This window comes from Vicugna pacos, chromosome 14 (genome assembly GCF_048564905.1).
Source record: "Vicugna pacos chromosome 14, VicPac4, whole genome shotgun sequence".
Lineage (NCBI taxonomy): Eukaryota > Metazoa > Chordata > Mammalia > Artiodactyla > Camelidae > Vicugna > Vicugna pacos.
The window spans coordinates 30,126,049-30,147,360 of record NC_133000.1 but is presented as its reverse complement, the minus strand read 5'-3'; the positions used below and the strand labels follow the sequence as shown (position 1 = coordinate 30,147,360).

The 21,312-nt window shown below is 40.3% G+C and overlaps 1 long non-coding RNA gene across 1 annotated transcript in view; it reads left to right on the top strand.

The window, feature by feature from the left end:
• LOC116283280 (uncharacterized) overlaps window positions 1-20,334 on the top strand; it is a 40,004-nt gene extending 19,670 nt beyond the window's left edge. The window contains exon 3 of the long non-coding RNA XR_012080167.1: window positions 20,086-20,334. This is a non-coding gene — a long non-coding RNA (uncharacterized lncRNA). The remainder of the gene's footprint in view (window positions 1-20,085) is intronic.
• Window positions 20,335-21,312: the final 978 nt, after the last annotated feature.

Below are 21,312 nucleotides of genomic sequence, written 5' to 3'. Positions count from 1 at the left end.
TTACTAGTCTATTATGACCCAGGAATTGTTCACCCTTCGTTGCTCATTCCCATATCTGTAATCACACTATTACAAATTTTTTATGCAGGATTATAAATTTTATCTATTACTTCAAGATGTTTAGCCATCATCAATTTTGTTGTAGGCCTAGTTACACATTGGGAAATGTAAGAGAACAATTTTATAAAATAGACAGGATATAAGTAATATAGCTAGTAAAGATAATAAAGCCACAAGTAAGAATTTAACAGTCGAGAAGTTATATTTCTGGGTTAAAAGTTTGCTTGTGTTTCTGATTGAGTTTGAGTGATCTTATGAGAAAGTTCATATTTATGGTCAGGCTAAGAGCAGGTATTAATTGGCCAGGTGAGGTCTCCCACCTTGTAAGATCAACAGTGGCCTAAACAGACCTATAATTTATTTTTAGAATAACATTTCTGAGGGCTATCTAGTTAGAGCCTTGGAGTAGGGAAACCTACCAAGGTAACACAGAAGTACTAGATATAGGTAATTTACCATAAACTTAACAATTGGAGTAGTTCATAATCAAAGGTAGGAGAAATGATCAAAGTAATTATTATACAGTCCTGGTCCGGTGACTTGGGTCAACTGTCTTACCTCAGATGTCGTCTTCTCATCCTGGCCTGGTAGCTTTTTCTCCATTTGGGCATTGTTTTAAGATGAGCAGTGCTCTATAGGCCAGTGCACTGCAGGGGCAGTTTCTGATAGGAAATGAATCCAAAAGTCCGTTTCCTTCAGCTATGGTGTGTATGGTCTATTTAAGAGTACCAGATAAAGGGTCCTCCCATTCAGGTTGGAGACAGTTCTTTAAGTCATGCGTGTTCCAGTATGTATAATCCCCTGGCTGCAGGTCATGGGGCATTGGAACTTTACCCAAGGATAGATTACTGAGCTTCAGAAACAAACCTAGATTATCCTTTTCATAATTCAATTAACCTTTACAGCAATGTGACATAACAGCAAGGAATGATCTGGGAAGTGTCTAGAAAATATAGACCTCAATTAACAAAACTAGTATTTAGTATCCACTAAAATATAAACTTTTTCTCTCTAAAGTTACCCTCATTTTTCTCAAATATAGCCAAATCAAGATTAATTTATTTACAAGTTAAGTCTGATTATTTGATCATATAGGCTTTTTTAAATTGGCTGTGTTGGAAGTTTTAATAAGGAGTCTCAGGGTAGAATGTTAATAAGGTTTTCTAAGGCCAGGAAAGCCACGTCAAGGGCTTGTCATAGATTTCTGCCTTACAGATTTAGATAAATTCTTTTCTCTTTAAAATCCTTAAAATACCTTGAGATTCCTTTATCTATTAGGAGATGATCTTCCTAATTTATCTGATAGAGCCTCTGGGGACCTAAGAGTTTTTAGTCTCTTGAGGGATCAGTTAGAGAGAAAATATAACTGATCTAAGTCTGCTTACATAGTATAATTTATCAAATTACCCTGAATCATAACTAGTTTAAGGAGAAGAGTTTCTTTATTTCTGGGAAACAGATTAAAAGCCAGTAGTATTTCAAACAAAATCAAAAATTATAACCATATTCATCAGTTTACTCAGTCCCATGTAACTAATTCTTTTAATCAGAGTTTTCATTAGAACTTTAAAATTTCTTGCCCAGTTTAGTTCTGAGCTATAGTTTGAAATTTATTATAAACCAGTATATCTCCTTGAAGAGAAAGCATTTTGCAAAATCATCAGAAGAAAACAATTACCTGTCTATTAATGACAAAAGACTTAACAGCATGATTAAACACCATTACACTATAATCGATGAAGAAACCTGGTCACAATAACCAGAATTATGACTGGGAACATTTCAGATATACCAGAATTTTAGGGAGTCCATATAATTTCTAGAATATCTATATTAATAATACTTTCTCATACAATATAAACTAGGAAGATTTACTATTCATTTGACAATACTTCCCATGTTATTTAACATGCCAAATGAAACTTACTAGTTTAAAATCTCTCTTTGGGAAGTTTCAGGGGCCCTCAGTAGCATCCTAATATTAACTGGAGATTAAAAGACCTTTAATTAGAAATTGATATTGGGGAGCTTGTTAAAAGATTTCAAAACACTTCATCAGATAAACGTATAGATCACTGTAAAGAAGTACTTATTCATTAACAAGAAAATATTTCAAAGGTAAAGGCAGAACAGATCACTTAAGTGGTATAAGAAGTTTTACAATCTGTTACTGAAGGTGGATTAACATTTTAAGAAAATTTTGTCCTCTTAATAGAGAGAAAACCAAATCTAGTTTTGTACCAGCTTACTTCTAAGATTCAGTTACTTTGCCCAAATTGATTCTAAACTTAGCCAATTCCGACCAAGTACAAAACTTTTCCCTCAGGATTCCTCTTACACAAGCCTTCCACAGCTTTCTATTCTCATATTAGTGCGTCCCTTATTTTCTCTTCCATTCAGAAGTAACCAGCTTCAGGAGAAAGTCACTATTTTTCATTAACAAAATATTATCCCATTCCTTGTATCTTCTTTTACACATTTATCTTACTTTTGTAGGATACTGAGATCTTTCCCTTAATAATGAAGACTATTTCACGGTGACACCAACTATTTATTAATATTTCTAAACACCTTTATTTTCTCTGTAAGAGGAAGTTAAATGTTAAGTAATTCATATTTCAATCTTATCTTATCTCAAAATGGCATACCTATTTAATCAACTCCTCTCATTTAACTTAATTTAGCACAACTCTAGAATTTAAAGATATAAAATATTTAGAGATTATTTTAAGCATACATTTTAAAAATATATTTTAAAGAATTTACCCAAAGCTCTCTTCTCATTTGCATTTAATTTACTTAAAATTTTATCACACCACATTACTATTTTTTTTTTTTGACAAATGTGCCACACATATAACAGGATCTTATTTGACTTTCACTAAACCTAGGTACAGTAAGGGTATTATACTTAATATTGATGACTTTAAAGGTGCCTATATTAATTAGAACATACTTAAACTAGACTTAATACCAAGTATTATCTTAATATTGAATATTTTCAAGTTTATGTGAACCTGAAAGTCAATTTGGTCCTTTTTTATTTTAAAAATACTTAATTTGTAAGCTCTTATTTTTTACATCAATTAAGCAGAGCTCTTTGACTTTGATTTTTTTTTTTTAGCCGTAGAAATATCTCACATCTATAATGTGTACACAGGCTTATAAACAGACAAAAGCTAGGGATCTCATAGTTTCATTTTAAAACTTACCTATGAGATAGGTATAATAATAGTTGGAGTAAGCCGAATTTGCTTGCTCAAATCACTAAGGTTTACTATTTTTGAAAAAGGCATTTAAGATTTCCTGACAAATTCTGAAGGACCCGTCAGAGTTCTGAGTTTTAAAATGTCAAAAATTTCTTTGGCCTTAAGTTTTATCACGTTGAGCTAATTAGGCTCAGTCCTAGGTCACTGTTTGCTGTATTTACATTTCTGATCTGCAAGACAAAGACAGACACTTCCAGTTCCCCAGAGAACTGCTCAGTCACCTAGGCCCAATTGTATCTCCTTAATTTGCTTTTTTGTATCAGTGACAAGAACTGTAAATAAATAATTCCATGTTTTTAAACTTTAAGGTTTTCTTTATCATGTCTTCCAAAGCTTGCATAAGGCATTTAGTAAGGTCTCTTTCCCTTGAGTGATAAGTTAAACCCAGGGTTAACCTCTTATTATATATTTTTTTAGCCACTGAATATTAGTTTTTACTTTTATGTTATATTGGACGGCTCATGTAACAATATTTGTTCCAATAGTTTATTCAGCTACTATTTTCTGAGGGACAGATATGTGCCCAGCCTTATAATACCAAGAAGGGAAGCGTTTTTCCATTGAAACATATCTATCCCACAATATAATAAAGCAAAAGGTTTATATAAAGCCCATTTAAATACACCAATTTTACAAACATTTATCTCAATTTTATTAACTCTTATACCTTTAATTTTAATATTTATAAGGTTTAATCAATAATTCTTATTTCTAGAAGGAGTGCCAGAAGCCTTTTTCGTTTTTCTTTTCTTTTCTTTTTTTTCTTTTTTTTTTTTTTTGTGCAGTGTATCTAATTTTATAAAAAAGTTTCTGAGATCGCCAACTTTAAATAAAATGGACTTGTCTGAACTTTAATGTTGGGGGGGCAGTAGGTGATCTCTTTGGTCTTTTTTTTTTTAACTTTACATAGTGTAGTATCAAAACCTTGTATTTAAATCCAAAAATGTCCATTTTATTTATCTCATTCAAAATAACCATTTAAAAATATTTCCCATTTGGGATAAGCCCATTGTGTTGGTATTTTTTTTTTTCATTAAGAAAAAATCTTTCGACGTTTTTACATTCCTTTTTCCAGTTACTCAACCTAATTAACAATAATTATTCTAAGTTTTTATTAGCATCTCTAAAATCATTGATGGGAAAGGAAAAACACAAATGTAGTTTTTCAAACCAGTTTTTCTTTTTTTATCTAAGTTCTTAGGTTAACCATTAGATATATTTTTTTACCTTTAAACTTAATTTAAATAGGTACCAATAAAACAGCTGTTTATAATGAGAGCTATTTTAATTTTCACGAATTTAAGTTTTTCCAAATTAAAGGATCCATCATATGGTCATTAATTTATATATATATATATATATATATATATATATATATATATATATATATATATATATAGTGATTTTAACTGAATAAGATGGAGAGGCTTTTCCACATGAGAGTGGGGGTGTTGCCTAAATAAAATTCAAAAGTTTACTCTCCAAAAGGTAAATGCCTTTGTGGTCCAGGCTGATGCAACAAAGGTTAAGATGGCAAAATGTCTGAAAATTGTTACTATAAAAGGATCGTTGAGAATCCCAATTTATTTGCGTGGCCACGATATGTACACAATACTTGTACCTTTTGCATGGCAGAGTACAAGTTTTCCTTTAAAAAAAGGAAACACATATATACATACATACACAAACAAAAAATACCAAGAGAAAGATAAAACGTTTACATTTGAAGGACACAGGAAGAGAAATCCATGTTCCCCCTAAAGGGGACTTTGTTTTTATAAGTTCAGAATTCCAAAAAATATTTTTATCAGGCATGGTTATTTACTTTCAGAGTGAGATTTCTTTTTCTAATTCCCAATTAATGTTGTAACTTTTGTATTTATATACACCTGGCTGGGGTATTAGTTGGAGGCTGGCAATCTGCCATTTCTTTTTCTTTTCTTTTCTTTTCTTTTTTTTTTTTTTTTTGGAAAGTTCTATTCCCCATTGTAAGGTCGGGTTCTCAGAATAAAATTGCTTGTAAGATTTCCTCAGGGACAACTCTGTGGCATGAAGTCTTTGCCTCTACCACTCCTGCAAGTTTCTCTTTCACCCGAGAAAGCTGTAACCAGCCAGGATGAGGGTCCCATTTTTGGAGTTGAAAGTTTCCTCATGAGTTTTATTTTATCCCAAAAAATTCAATGGAGGTAACCAAATTGAGGAAAGCATTAGACCAGCCTCTTACCTAACCACTTAGTCCTGACCCCAAGGTCTTTCAACTTGGACCCACTCAGGACGTCTCCACTGGGTGAATATTTTCCTGGTATCTTTCAACCAGCCCCACCTCGGACGTCTCCTCATGGTGGGTATTTCCCGTTATCTTTCAACCAGGCCCCACCCAGTATTTCTCCACTGGGTGGGTAATTCCCCCCAGTATCTTTCAACTGGAGGGCCAGGTACCTGGATACACCGCCAAATAAAACTCAGGATCATCAACCAATATGTGAGATCCGAGAACCAGGAGAGACTCACCCAAATTCATCTGGACTCCCCGAGGAGGCGGATGGGCACAAAGGGCCACTGCTGGTACCAAGGCTTCGGTTACTCGGAGAGTTCAGGTGGAGAGCAGTCTGCTCTGGGTCCCTTCGTGGTGTCCAAAACTGTTCACTGAAATAAAGGTGCAGCCTAAAAGTTAAGAGTTATGTTTTATTTGGTGGGAGGACTCGAGCCAGGATGACAGCCTCTCAGATCGCTCTGAGGGACTGCTCCGAAGAGATTAGGGAGGAGCTAGGATATATAGGAGCTTTACAACAAAGACCAGGTAGTTGGAACGATAAAAGATTGCTTGTTATCTAAAGAAAGCCAGGTATCTCAAGTTCAAGAATTTAGTGCTTTTCTATGTATGGCAGGAAGCAAACATTTGGACTTACCGAATTCATTCTTTAGACAAGCACCTAGCTATCTAGGGCCAGTATCCTGTCTTTTCTTTTTCTTTTTCTGAATCTGCTCAGAGGGCACCGTTGTGAGTGGCTGCAGAGGCTGGGCTGCAGGCCTGTCCTTGCTGGGGGGTGGCCGCAGCCACTGATGACTTGGTTTCAGCATTCTTTGTTTACTGACATGGTTGCAGTATTTTCATTCACATTGTAGTATTTTCGTTCACAGACAGATTATGGATAATCTGCAAACTTGGAAAGGAACCGAGGTGGAATTACTGCAGGTACCTTCTACTTTAATAAGCCGTGTGCAAACATAAACATGGAGGAAGCATAGAAAAGGATTTGGTGGTGTAGGGAAGGGTTTCTGCACATTACAGGAGAAGGCAAGACAGAATTCCACTTCTTTGTGGCCAGGGACATGAGTCCACCTTTCTTTTCTGTAGTGGTTTCTGACAACACTTTATGGTAATTAACCAACTTTGAGAAACTGTGGCACACATTGCATTTAAGAGCTGGCCGGCAGCAAAATTGTGTTTTGGACAGGTGGATTTCATAGGCAAGTGGTCAGGTGGGTGGGAGAGAGATGGAGCCCAGGCCTGGGCCCAGATTCAGGGTTAAATCGCCATTTCCTTACCGTAGGGCCTTGGACTAGAATGTAACCTCTCTTAACCTGTTGGTGAATCTGTGAAATGGGCATGATAATATTGGTTTCTTCCTGTGATTGTTGTAAGTTGTAAAGAGTATTATAGCACACATGAAGCACTTAACACACTGGCACTTAGCAGTGTTCACTGTGTGCGGCCGCCCCGCTTGGCGTGTGTCAGAGCTGTAAAGGCAGCACTTGTCTGTTGAGGATGCACTGGTAGCCCTTTGAATAGGTTGTGAATTTGGTGAGTTCCTTTAATCCTTGTAACTCTGTGTGCCATGGGCAGTTATTTTCATGGACAGATGAGGAATCTCAGGGTAAAGAAGACTGTGTAATTTGCCCAAAGTCAGACCATAATTTTGGGTGAAGGGGCCTCGGTTCAGTATGGGCCCCTGGGCCTTTTGCCCTCTCCATTCAGCACCAGAGCCAGACGTGGGGTCGGCTATCACCCAGCCAAGAATATCCAGCAGGCAGCAAGACACACCTGGTCCTGTGCTTCTTGAGCAAAAACTTCGGAGGAGAGGCAGTTACAAAAGGGATAAACATAAAAACAGACGACTGCAAACTGTGATCAGCTCTGAGAAGGAAAGGAACACGTCTCGCGGTGCAGAGCTGAGAGCTTTCTCGTCGGGGCTGCTCTGGGGGCGTTCATCTCAGCTAAACAAGCTCTGCTGCTGCACCAAGGCAGGAAGGCAGGGCGCGTGTGACCAGGTAGACTGGGCCTCATACATCATACTCATTCCCCATTAAGCGGCAGCTTTCATGGGCACTTACCTAGTAAACAGATGTCAGTCATAATCATCACGCACTTTGCTGGGTAGTTTTATTGGCCCCACCTTTGAGATGAGGTAATTGAAGCTGGGGAGTTTGCTGCATGCCCGTGGTCACCTTGGAAATACCCCCACTGCTCTTTCAACTAAGATTGGTGTGGTTGTCATGTCCCAGCCCTGTGAATGGCATCGTGTAGCTTCTCCCAAGCGGCCCAAATGACTGACATTGATTTTCTTAATTCGTAGGAAAAGATATGTGACAATAAGAGAAAAAAGTAATAAGAAATTGTTTGGAAAACTAGAACAAAATCCAATTCTTCCCCAGCTGGGGGAGTGTACCCTGTGTCACTCACCCCACTCACTCCCTGGCACCTCCTCCCTGCCGACTCCATGTTCAGAAGCCACTCTGAGCCTTTGAAGAACATTTTGCCTCATGACACTGTTGACTAGGACCTGCGACCTCTCTGTCCCTGGTTAACTCTCTCTTCAAAGCCATTTAAGTTTTTTGCAGTCTCCTCCACTCAGATGTAAGAATAGCCTCTTTAAACTTCTTGATGCAGCTCCTTAATGAAGATCTTGGGAAGGAAACCTAGCCAAAACCTGGGAGGTATGCACATAGTGACTGCAAACTCAGCACTTTGTGAAGTTCAGAATCAGTGGGGTGGGTGACTCAGGAAAGGCTTTTTAAAGTAGCAAGGGGAAATGAAAGGATGCAGGCTGTGTGAGACTGAAACATCTCCAACCCAGCCAGCAAGTCACCTGCGTTCAGGATGGTGTGTGGGGAGTGCAGAGTTCTCACAAAGAAAGAAGTGGTGGGATGGGAGGGAGGACAGTTAAGTTCTTTACTGGAGAAGGAAAAAGTGGGCTGAAAATTTCCTGGTTGAACAAGAGGACTGTGACATGGTGTGCTTGTATTTTGGAGAGAAAGGTTTTGTGGGGAGAGGCCTAGGGAGAACACTCTCTGGATGGGGAGACAGCACAACAGAGAACCACAGAGAACCGGGCTGACCCCAGGGCCCCTGATGGGGTAGGGGCTGCCCGCCTATTCGAGCCCTGGATGCTACTTCTGTCCCTTAGCTGGGGACTCAGAGCTCCCTTCACAACCCAGACCTGTTGATACAAGAAAAAATAAGTGGGGCATGAGAAGGGCTGTGTCCCAGGCTTTGGTTGAGCCACTGAGATGTGCCCCGCCAGATGTTGGTCCTTAGCTTCATGCAGGAAAGAATTCAAGAGCAAGCCACTGTTGAGTAAAGGTAGATTTATTCAGAGAGTGACATTGAAAGGCAAGAGAAACGCCACGAGGTGTGGTGGTTGGATGCTCAGATTAAAAGTAGGTACACACTCCACAGACAGAGTGTGGGCCTTCTCCGAAGAGGGAGAGAGACGAGTGACCGCGAGGCGGCGCTGTATTGCTGGTTTTCATGGGCTTGGTGGTTTCATATGCTAATAAGTAGAAGGACCAGCCTAAGGGCAAGGGGATGGAATTCCCAGGGAGTTGGCCATTTCACACCCTTTGACATTTTGTGGCTAGCCTTGGGACTGCCATGTTGCCTGGGGGCGTGTTATTCACCATGTTACTATTACAATGGGTGTATAATGAAGCTCAAGATCTGCTAGAAGTTAAATCTCTTCATCCTGAGCCTCAAGGACTATTGGGGGTTGAATCCTTTACCATTTTATGTTAATTGCTGTGGCCTTCCTTGAATGGCTGTGCTCTGCCTCCTTCCATCCTGTCTCACTGTGATGACACAGAGAGAGCAAAGGCCTGGCCCTGCCTGTGCTCCTGCATTTAACAGGGGGATGGGTGGTGTGGGCTGAGGATGACTCTGAGTGGTGAGAAGGATGTTTCAGATTTTCCCACGTGGGAAATGGGCACCTGCCAGCAGCCACCGCAGATTTATCTCACGGGCATTATTGCTTGTGTCACTCATCTTTTACTATTTTTCTTTTTTTTTTTAAAGTATTTAATCTAAATTTTATATCAGGATTTTTTGGAAAGAAATTTCTCTTTTTTCTTTGGGGCTCTTTTGGTGGGGTAGGTAGTTAGGTGTATTTATCTGTTAGAGGAGGCCCTGGGGCTTGAACCCAGGACCCCGTGCACGCTAAGCGCACGCTCTACCACCGAGTTCTACCACCCGCCCCATCATCTTATTCTTTTTAGTTTAGCTGCCAAGAATCTTAGAGCTGAATTTTAGTCGGCCTTTAACACTTACCCTGACTTCATGGCATCCATTTTTATGACTTTACCTCCCCCTGGTTTCATTAAATATTGAATCTCCATTTTCTCTTCACTCTCACTTTTGTCTTTCTGTTGTTATGGTTGTTGAGCTGTGTTTGAAAAATTGTTTAATTTCTCTTTTAGCAGGGGGCTGAAAGTAAATAAATATGTAAACAAACTTATCACACTTAAATGCTTTTATACATTCTAAGCTGTTTAGTAATTACTTAATAACCGAATTGAATATTAAAGTGATAACATTTTAAATTATTTTTTAATTTGTTATAAAGTTATAGCTGATTTACAGTATGATATAAGTTTCAGGTTTACAATAGATGCTCCGTTTATAGTTATTGTAAAACATAGGTTGTATTCCCTGTGTTGTAAGATACATCCCTCTAGCATGTTTATGTTACATGTAGCAGTTTGTATAAGAAAGTTGGGTAACGCAGAGTCTGGGGCGTGGCTGTGTCTGACCCAGGTTCTCGGTTCTCCTGCCTGTCAGAGCCCAGGCCCTCACTCCTGTCTGCAGGGGAGTGAGTGGAAGAAGCTCTCATCAGCACTGGCACCACCCTCTGAGTGGCAGTGACGGCAGTGACTGTGGACATGAAAAGTGTTTTTCCATGACCGTTACATGCATTTCTTCATTTAATATTAAAGCCCTCCTGTGAGGAATCGTTTTATGTTTTTAATGAATAATACACTTTATTTTTATTTTGATAGACTTCAAACATCCGGAAAATTTACCGGAATAGTACAATGAACACTTAGATACACTTCACTTAAAAGGGCAGTATTTCTCTTTTGTGTCTGGCTTATTTTAGCATACTGTTACAAGGTTCATCCATGTTGTAGCCTGAAACAGTAATTTATTCTTTTGGTTTAATAATATCTTTTTCCTTTTTTTTTGTTTATGGTCTATTTAAAAATAGTTTCATTGAAGTCTAGTCAGTTTATAGTGTTGCATCAGTTTCTTGTTTACAGCACAACCCTTCAGTTATTTAGGAACATACATGTATTCTTTTTCATATTCTTTTTCAACATAAGTTACTATAAGATATAAATATATTTCCCTGTACTATACAGTATAAACTTACTGTTTATTCTATACATAGTCAGTTTCTGCAAATCTTGAACTCCCAATATATCCCTTCCCACACCCTCTCCCCTCTGGTAACCATAGTTTGCTTTCTATGTCTCTGTGCCTGTTTCTTTTCTGTAGATATGTTTGTCTTTTTTGTTTTGTTTTATTTTGTTTTGTTTTGTTTAGATTCCACATTTGAGTGATCTCATATGTTATTTTTCTTTCTCTTTCTGGCTTACTTCTCTTAGAATGACATTCTCCAGGTCCATTCATGTTGCTGCAAATGGCATTATTTTATTAGTTTTTATGGCTGAGTACTAGTCTATGGTATAAATACACTAGAACCTCTTTATCCAGTCATCTGTCAGTGGACATTTAAGTTGTTTCCATGTGTTGGCTATTGTAAATAGTGCTGCTCTGAACGTTGGGATGTAGGTGTCTTTTTGAATTAGGGTTCCTTCTGGATATACGCCCAGGAGTGGGATTGCTGGGTCATATGGGAAGTCAATTTCTTATCTTCTGGGAAATCTCCATACTGTATTCCACAATGGCTCCACAAAACTGCATTCCCAGCACAGTGTAAGACGGTTCCATTTTCTCCACAGCCTCTCCAGCATTTAATGTTTGTGAACTTCTGAATGATGGCTATTCTGACTGGTGTGAGGTGATATTTGATTGTAGTTTTGATTTGCATTTCTCTGATAATGATATTGAGCATTTTTTCATGTGCCTATTGGCCATTTGTATGTCTTCATTGGAGAAATGTTTCTTTAGGTCTTCTGCCCATTTTTGGATTATATTGTTTGTTTTTCTTTCTTATCAAGTGTAAAAGATGTTTATATATTCTGGGAATTAAGCCCTTGTCAGTCTCATTCATTGCAAATATTTTCTCCCATTCCATAGGTTGTCTTTTTGTTTTGCTTATTGTTTCCTTTGCTGTGCAAAAGCTTGTAAGTTTAATTAGATCCCACTTGTATATTTTGGCTTGTATTTCTATTGCTTGAGTAGGCTGCTCTAGGAGAACATTGCTGAGATGTATGTCAGATGTTTTGCCTATGTTTTCTTCTAAGAGGTTTATAGTGTCTTGTCTACATGTTTAATTCTTTAAGCCATTTTGAATTTATTTTTGTGTATGCTGTGAGGGAGTAGTCTAACTTCATTGATTTACATGCAGCTGTCCAGTTTTCCCTACACCATTTGCTGAAGAGGCTGTCTTTACCCCATTGTAAGTTCTCAACTTCTTTGTCAAAGATGCAATGACCAAAAGTTTGAGGGATTATTCTTGGTAATTTTGTTTATCCATTCATTGATGGATGGATATTGTTTGCAACTTTTGGCTACTCCGAATGATACTGCTATGAATATTGATGTGTAAATTTTTGTGAGAATATGTTTTCATTCTGTTGGCTGAAAGGTTGGCCTGCCATATCTGTAGTTTCCACTTCATGGATCCAGATAGCTGATTGTAAAGGGACTCGAACATCATTGGATTATGGAATCCAGGGTGCGAGGTTCCTGAAACCAACCCCCTGAGGATACTGAGAGATGACACTATAGGTAGGAGTAGAATTGCTTAGACATATGATAACTCTAACCTTTTGAGGAAACACCAGACTTTTTCAAAGAAGCTGCACAATTGCCCCTTTCCAAAGGCTGCATGTTGAGGTTTCCCATTTCTCTGCCTCCTGACTGACACTTGTTATTGTCCATGTTTTGATTATAACCATCCTAGTGGGTGTAAAATGAGATCTCATTTTGATTTTGATTTGGCTAGTGATGCTGAGCATCTTTTCATATGTTTATTGGCCAACTGTGTATCTATTTAAATCCGTGGCAAATTTAAAAATTGGGTCAATTTTCTTTGTATTGTTCAGTTGTAAGCATTTGTTTTATATGCTGGATAATAGTCTATTATTAGATATATGCTTTGCAAAATTTTTCTCCTATTCTGCAGATTGTCGTTTCACTTTACTTTTTTGAAAAATTAAAACAATTTCTTTATAGGGGAGGTAATTAGATTTATTCATTTATTTCATTTTTATTTTTTGCCAAGCATGCACTCTATCACTTGAGCTACCCCCTTCCCCTTTCATTTCACTTTCTTGGTGATGTCCTTTGTAACAAATGGTTTTAATTTGGATGAAGTCCTGTTTATCTGTTTGTTTGTTTTTTTTTATCACTTGTGCTCTTGGTATTGTATCTAGGAAACCATAGCCTATCCTAGGACCACAAAGATTTATACTATGTCTTCTTATAGAAAGTTTATAGGTTTAGTTTTTGCCTTTCTGTCTGTGATCCATTTTGAATTAATTTTTATTTGTTATAAACAATAGGGGGGGTCCAGATTCCAGACTCATTCTTTTGCCTGCAGATACCCAGGTGTCCCTGCACCATTTGTTGAATAGACTATTCTTTCAATGGAGTGTTGTTGGCACCCTTGTGGAAAACTGACTGTAAATGTAAGCTTCCCCCCTCTGAATTTTTTATTGTGTCTCATAGATTTATGTTTCCAAACTTATGCCAGTAACGTAATGACTTGAGTACTATAGATTTGTAGTAAATTTTAAAGTGAGTCCTCCAACTTTGCTCTTCTTTTTCAAGATGGTTTTGGCTGACCTGTGGACCTTGCAATTACATATGAATTTTGGGATCTTTTTTTCAATTTTTCCAAAGAAGTCAGCTGCAATTTTGGTAGGGTATCCCCTGAATTTGTAGATCACTTGGGGAGTCTTAACATTTTTAACAATATTGTCTACCATTCCATGAACATGGGATGTCTTCCATATATGTAGATCTTTTAAATATTTTCATTGATACTTCAAAATGTTCAATGTACAAATCTTGTAAATTTTTGTTAAATGTATCTCTCATTTTATTTTTAATGCTGTTGTAAATGGAAAGGCTGAGCTTCTTAAGGGTGGGACTATATATCAGTTTGTTTATTTCTAGGATTTCTTCTCAGCAATTACACCAGGTTTATAGTTACTACATAAATCTATCCACAACTCTTCCTTCCCCAGTGCTATAAGAAACCAAGACTCAGGTTAAGCTACCTGAACACCTATGTGTGCGGGGGGTCACTCATGACCTGAGGGCTGCCGAGCACAGAAACTGGGCCTAAACTCCCAGAGTGCAGGGCGTCAGGCTCTAAGGTTGATTGAGCAAAGACAATCTCTGTCCCGCCACCCCTTTGTTAGAAAAACAGCAGGTGCATTTGGAGTCGGAAAAACATCTTGATGCCATTGAGTTATTAAGAACAGGGGCTTCTGGAAAGAGAGATACAGGTCACACAAGTTAGTGATCTTAGTAACAATCACCTGAGTTACCTATACACAAGTTACATAAGTTAGTGATCTTAGTGACAATCACCTGAGTTACCTATACACAAGTTACATAAGTTAGTGATCTTAGTGACAATTACCTGAGTTACCAATACACAAATCTTAGCCTAGAGGAACAATAACAGTAATCAATAATGTTAGCTCATGGGGAACGGTTAGTCGTGATTGATGAGAAATATAAACAATAATGATGTATGTAACTATGCACAAGTTACTGATTTTAGTACACATTGTTAAGAGATCATAAAAACAATCCGTTACCTACGATACTGTTGCCTATGGGTTAAAAGCATATAAATTAACTGCTGGAAATAAACACGAGGTCCACTCTTGACCTAGCGTCTTGCGGGCTAGAGTGAGACCCTCTCCCCTAGCTTTTAGTCTTGTCTTCCTTTTAGTCTTGTCTTTCTTTTCTCAGTCCTGCAGCACAGATTTCTGGACCTGATCGATTGTCGGCTGGCTCCACATATGTGGAAGTGAGAAATGAGACCCTTGGGTGGGGCTTTGTGCAGATAATACTGAGAGCTTATTCATGATGGCTTCATCTTAATTTCTTTTAAACAATCCTTTCAGTGTATATAGTCTGATACATTAAGAACATGCCCTTTTGATGTGCAGAGGAGGTAAGACTATCATTTTCAAATAATTTATAGTGAGAGTGTTGTACTTGAAACCTAATTTGCATCAATCTGAAGATTTATGTTTCAGGAGCTTTGACTAAAGAACACCTGTCTTTATTCAATAACTACAATTAAATGCTCAAACAACATGCAAGAGTTTGAGCAAACTGCCCCTGCCCCGTAGTGCTGGTTGGCTGCAGCTATAACTGGAGTCAGTGCTTATCTATCCCAGTAAGCTTCTGCTGATCTTATCAAAGGGGTTGGCCCAACAGTTTTTCTCTAGTCTGTTGGACAAAGCCATAAAACATTGATTTAAGGTTGCTGGAATGGAATCTATTCTTATTGATATTAAGCACATATTGAGTGCCCACTGTATGTTGGGAATTGTCCCTCAGCCTCAAATGAATATTATTTCTCTTAAGATCTCACACATTTCCTCGTTATTCACACTTTACAGATAAGGAGGTTGAGGATTAGCTCTTCTCTCTTTTGTGGGGAGCTCATTATCAATGACTGGAAGTTGCAAGGAAAAAGATACTGATTCATCCCGAGAAAACATTTTTCGGAGAGTCAGCATTGAAGAGAGTGACCACTGAAGAGGTTGATCATTGTTCGAGTGAGACGAACCCCGGGTTCTACAGAGTCAGCATCCCTGTCCTGGACACGGCAATTGTAGAGCTGCGTGGTGGGTGAGGCGGAGCGGCCGTGCAGGGAACGAGGATGCCAGGCCATTGGGCTGTGCTGAGGCCCGGTGGGGCTTTCTCTAAAGAACATTGGACCGTCATTGACAGATTTTAATTAGGGGAGTGGGGTGCTCTCGTAGATCACTTTTGTCTTGTAGAATGCTTGGAAACATTTAGAAGGCTGGGCAGGAGGTGATGTGATGAGTCAGAGTAGGGTGGATGTGAGGAGTAGCAGTGTTCAATTTTCAAGTGGTTTTCAGTCCCAGTTTTGTGGCTCAGTAACCGTGTCACTTTGGATGACGCACTCAAGGAAGTGAAACAATTTATCTAATCAATTAAAGCAGTGATGTACCGACTTCCCAGGACTGCTGTGGAGATCCAGTGAGATAACGTGTGCACAGTGTGCAGCATGGACCCCAGCACAGAGTCAGTGCTGAGTGAGTGCCAATGAGTACCTGGTAGGATAGGTGTGGGTGGTGGGACTCGGTGACTGAGGAAATCTGGGCCCTGAAGGAGGGGTCCAGTCACATCTGTGAGTGATGGGCCTGAGCTGGGAGAGGCAGGGAGACCTTGCCCCCCGACCAGGGGCCCTGGGCAGGACGGCTATGGGAGGAGAACAGTGAAGTCATCTCTTTGCAAGTGGAGTTGGAGGTGCCCTTGAGACATCTAAGTGCAGTATCATGAGCTCACAGAGGAGGTCTGGGACCGGGCTGTGCATTTTCCTATAATCTCAATCCCTGAGGACCCTGAGGTATTGATCACGGAATGTGAAAACATACTTTAAGGACAAGTGAATAGTAGTATCATTGCTGTCATCAAAGCTCACGTCTCTTTATTCATCACTCACTTTGCTAATTGGGTACTTACAGAGCTCACTTTACCACCCTCTCCTGGGCTCAGGCTCCACAGTAAAGACCTGGTGAGCCTCCCTCTTTTCCAGAAGAAGACACATTTAGCTGGTAGCCTTCTATACATTGCCAGACTTAGAATTTTAGTTTGTTGTTTTAATTCTATTTTCTGTTGGCCATCTCCTGACTGGAGAGAAGTTTTACCACATGGTCATATTTCAATTAGCTGTTACTGAGAACTGCTGATCTGATCCTTAGTGTATGTATTCTATTAACTTTGTAGAGTACTTATCATTCTTCTGTCTTTGCCCTTTAATTTTGTTTGCCCCTTCAAGGTTCTATCCTATTCGGGGACTTATTTTTTTTAATTAAAAATTGTCTGTTAGCAGTTAAGAAAACAAAAGAAAAAAATGTACATGATACCTAAATTTTGAAAATATCTAGTGTGTTTTCTATCTCGGCAATGGAGGGTTCTAGAAACTCGTGAAAACCTTCATTACACAAGTTCCTTAAAATGCTGATTAAGAAATAAAATCTTCCTTCCTCATCTTTCAAGCTACACAGCTAATAGTCAAGAAAGTGAGGGGAAATCCTCAGAAGCCAAGAGAAACCAGAAAGCAGGGATTCTGGGAGATACATGAGCCTAAGAAGCCCTGGGGTGCAGGTTGGCTCCTGAACTGAGTTTCAGTTGCCCTGACAGGAGGGCAGGAGGTGAGCCCGAGGCCTCCCACACGGGAGTTGGATGGCTGATCCTATGTAAGGTCAAGCACTTCCTGAGAAGCCTGCTTTACTAAAGGGTGAGTTAGAAAGAAAGAAAAAAATTCCTCAAGGCAAGAAAGTAAGGAAACTCTATTTTGTTGGAAGAGGGGAAAAATAACAAATCCAAAGTAAGGATTTAGTTTAAAGCTGTTGTGTCATAAGAGTGACCACAAACTCCTGGCAGAAAAGCACAGCTCCTCCCGGAATGAGAAGTTGTGTTTTGAATGGATCAGTGAACAGCCATTCCGAAAAAGGCCTCCAGAGTCTTCTGGATCAAGATACTGGACCCAAACACCTCTCTTCCAAGGTTTCATTTAAATAACCAGAAAGATTTTAAAGGAAATAAGCCATAATTATAGTTCTATTTATTGACATTACTATATGCTAGGAATTCAGAAGTGACTATGGAGTTGTCTCCTCTTTTATGGACCTTACTTTCTCTTTGGGAAGACAAACTGACATAGTTGGGGAACTTGGTGGAGGGAGGTGTTTGTCTGTTGCAATTAGCCAGGAGAGGAGATTAAGAAAGCAGTGAAGGGTGGGTGACATTTTTAGCTGAGGACAGTCCTGTTCAGTTGGCTTTTAATTGCAGGTTCAATGAGTTATCACGGGAGGGAATTGATCTTACTGAGGATGGACTTAACTCAGGCCTCTTCAGAATTGAGAAGTGAACCTGGAGAAAGACAGTCAAATCTGTGCAGACATTAAAGTCCACGTGAATGTGCTGTATCCCTGAGCCAATGATAGGACAAGTAGGCAGCACTTCTTGAGGACATAGGAGTGGATTTTAAGGTTCTCCAAGAATGAATCCCAGGGAACCGAGATGGCCAGTTGTCAAATTGTGACTTTGCTCTTTGGACGGTGTACCCACCAAGGGTATTGCCCGTTAATAGGTTTTCATTTCTCTTAAATACATGTCAGATGATGAGGACGTGGGCACAAGCGTTTGACACTTTGTTGAGGTGACTTTGGGTACCTGCCTAGAAGCGCGGGCATGGCTGTGGTCTGCATCATACATCTTGCTGCCTATCCCGTTCCCTGGCTCCGTGATCACGGCAGAGTGGTTCCTTGTTGACCTGTCCGTCTCCTCTGTGACATCGTAACCCTACAAAAGACACGAGCGTATTAGCTTGGCTTTGTTCTTTTCCATCCTTCTCTTCAAATGATGATGACTGATAGTTGACCCAGTTATGTTAGCAGATGTTTTACAAGTAGGGTTCTTAGAACAAACCTTGTAATCCCCGCTTTGTGATCTAGAGAAGAAAGTTACATTCTTTCCAAATTGTTTTGATGCACTTATGTGGGAAATTGGTGTAAGTTTGAATATGTATTTTCTCTCTGAATCATCATGGCTAGAGATCAATCTGGGTAGACATGGAATGTGTTTTCTGTATTTGAACTGTATGGTCCCCTAAATTCTCCCCAGCTTTTTAAAGTCATCACTGGAGTGCTACCTCCAGAGTGTCCCAAATCATCCACCATTGCCTGTTCTTCAGACACTGTGAGTTTCCAAGTTGGACAAGGCTGCTGGCTGGTGAGACATTCTCTGGCACATCTCTGGCTGGCTGATGTGGGCTTAGCACCTAAGACTTGGCAGACAGTAACTAACCACGATCACTTCCATTTCTGGAACACTCATGGAGGATTTTAGACCTATGCTAGTGGCATACTTTATTTCACTTACTTTTCCCAACAATCATAATTAGATTTTATCACCTGTATTAATAAGGAAGCTGCCAAATCGAGTGACGTGCAGACTTTGGACTGGAACATGGGTCTTTCTGATCTCTGTCTCTGTTCCCTCCGCGGCCTATCCTTCCAGATGGCCAGGAGACTCTTCCGCTGTCTTGAGTTTCCTGCTGATTTTACCACTCTCTTTGTTTCTAGGAGACGAAAACAAGTGAAAACTTACTTTACAGTTAGAAATGGAATGGAGAGTTAACGTTGGAAGCCAAGAGAGTCTGTCCTGTGATGAAGTGGACTCCAAGCCACTTCCACTGGGACGTCACGTCACTGGGCCCCTTGCTTAGCCTGTGCACAGGTGACAGTGCAGATGTGCTGAGCAGTCCTCCCGGACAGGGCAGTGGGTTGGAAATGAGTTTGGGGATTTGGTTTCATTTCATAGTTCCTGAGGGACTTGGCCTGGCACTTCTAGTGGGAGCATTCCCTGTCCCACAGACTCATGCTCTGGGCCTGTGCAGCCCTGACGTGGCCTCAGACTGAGGCTCAGGGCCCGTGGTGATGAGGAGCATTTTAGTCCAGGGTCTGCCGGCTGCTCTGACACTTCTGGGCCGTGGGACTTTGTCCAGGATGATAACAAATCCTCCCCGAGTTTCAGATTTCCTTGCCTGTGAGCCGGGGTAGTAATAGTTTCTGAGATGATTGTAATGATTCAGTAAGGGGTGCAGGATGTGCTGGCAGGTAGCTGGTGCTTAAGGAGCAGAAGTCGCAGTCATTCTGTCAACCTCTCATTGTGTGCTCTGTGCTTTGAGAAGTTGTGTGTTTGGTGAAAGTCCCGCCAAAACCCTAGGGTCTAGATGAACTGTTATTTCTTTACTTTCCCTTCCTTTTCCTCTTTCCCTTCTGTGTGTCTCATATGTAGGTAGCAGATTCCTCTGTTTCAGGGAATACGGGCCTTTCTAGTAATAGGACAGGCTGAACGCGGTGAGGTGGGGCCCAGAGGGGGTCTGGAGCGTCTGCACAGCGCTGCTTCCCTGTGTTTCTGCATCCGGTCCCGTCAGTGCACTAAGTCAGCCTTCCTCTTCCTTCCCGTATCATCGGGTCTCTGTTTTATGGGAAACCATTTTTTATGTATCTTTTTTCACTTACATGTTTCGTTCAGATGCTTGTTGCTTTTCTCCCTGTGCTTCAGCATTCCGAGGAGAGAATTCAGCAGTGCAGCATCCTCTCTGAGCTCTGTGAGTTGATCGGCTTCCACTGCAAGTCCGCCCTCTTCAAGCGGGTGGCCCCCGTGCAGCGCGCGTCCCCTGGCATCCCGGAGCCTGGCGGGGAGGCCTGCTACCGACTCCTCCTGCAGACGCTTCCTGGCTACAGTCTGTCGCTGGACCTGCAGGACTTCAACAAAGGTGTTGGAAATAAAACATTACTTCAGTCTCATTAACCATGCTGGTTTGGGCCCTGCTGTCCTGTCTCATCAGGGTGAATTCTGATTCGTGTAGAACAGGGCTCAGCACACTTTTTCTGTCAAGGGCTTGGGAGTAAATATTTCAGGGTCTGCAAACCTCCTGATCTCTGATGCAGCTGCTCAGCTCTGCTGTTCAGACGCCAGAGCAGCCGGACAATCCACACACCCACAGAGCTTTATTCACAGCGGTGGCTGTGGTCAGATTGGGTGTGTGAACTGCAGTTTGTCCCCACAGCCTCCTCACTATTGACGCCTGCACCAGAGCGTGCATTTGCGACAGTGGGTGAACCTACACTGACGCGTCATCATCACCAGAGCCCATAGTTGACACTAGGATTTACACTTGGTGGTGTGCACTCTGTGGCTTTGGACAGATGTATAATGACACGTATCCACCATCACAGCATCATACAGAGTAATCTGTCTTAGTGACCCTAAAAATGCTCCGTGCTGCAACTCATTCATTGCTCCTTCCCCTCTAACTTGTGGCAGCCACTGATCTTTTAGTCTCTGTGGTTTTGCCTTTTCCAGAACACCATACAGTTGGAATCAGACAGTTGCAGAACCTTCCCAGATTGACTTCTTTCACTTAGTAATATGCATTTAATGTTCCTCCATGTCTTTCCATGCCTTGATAACTCATTTCATTTTGGCAGCAAATAATAGTCCATTTTCTGGCTGGACCACAGTTTATTTATACATTCACCTACTGAAGAACAGCTTAGTTGCTTCTGAGTTCTGGTGATTATGAATAAAGCTGCTATTAACATCTGTATGTAGATTTGTGTGTGGACATAAGTTTCCATTTTGTCGAGTAAACACCATGGAGCACAGTTGCCGGATCATATGTTAGGAGTACGTTTAGTTTTGTAAAAACTTGCCAGACCATCTTCCAAAGTATCTGGGCCATTTTACATTCCCACCAACAATGCATGAGAATTCCTGTCGCTTCAC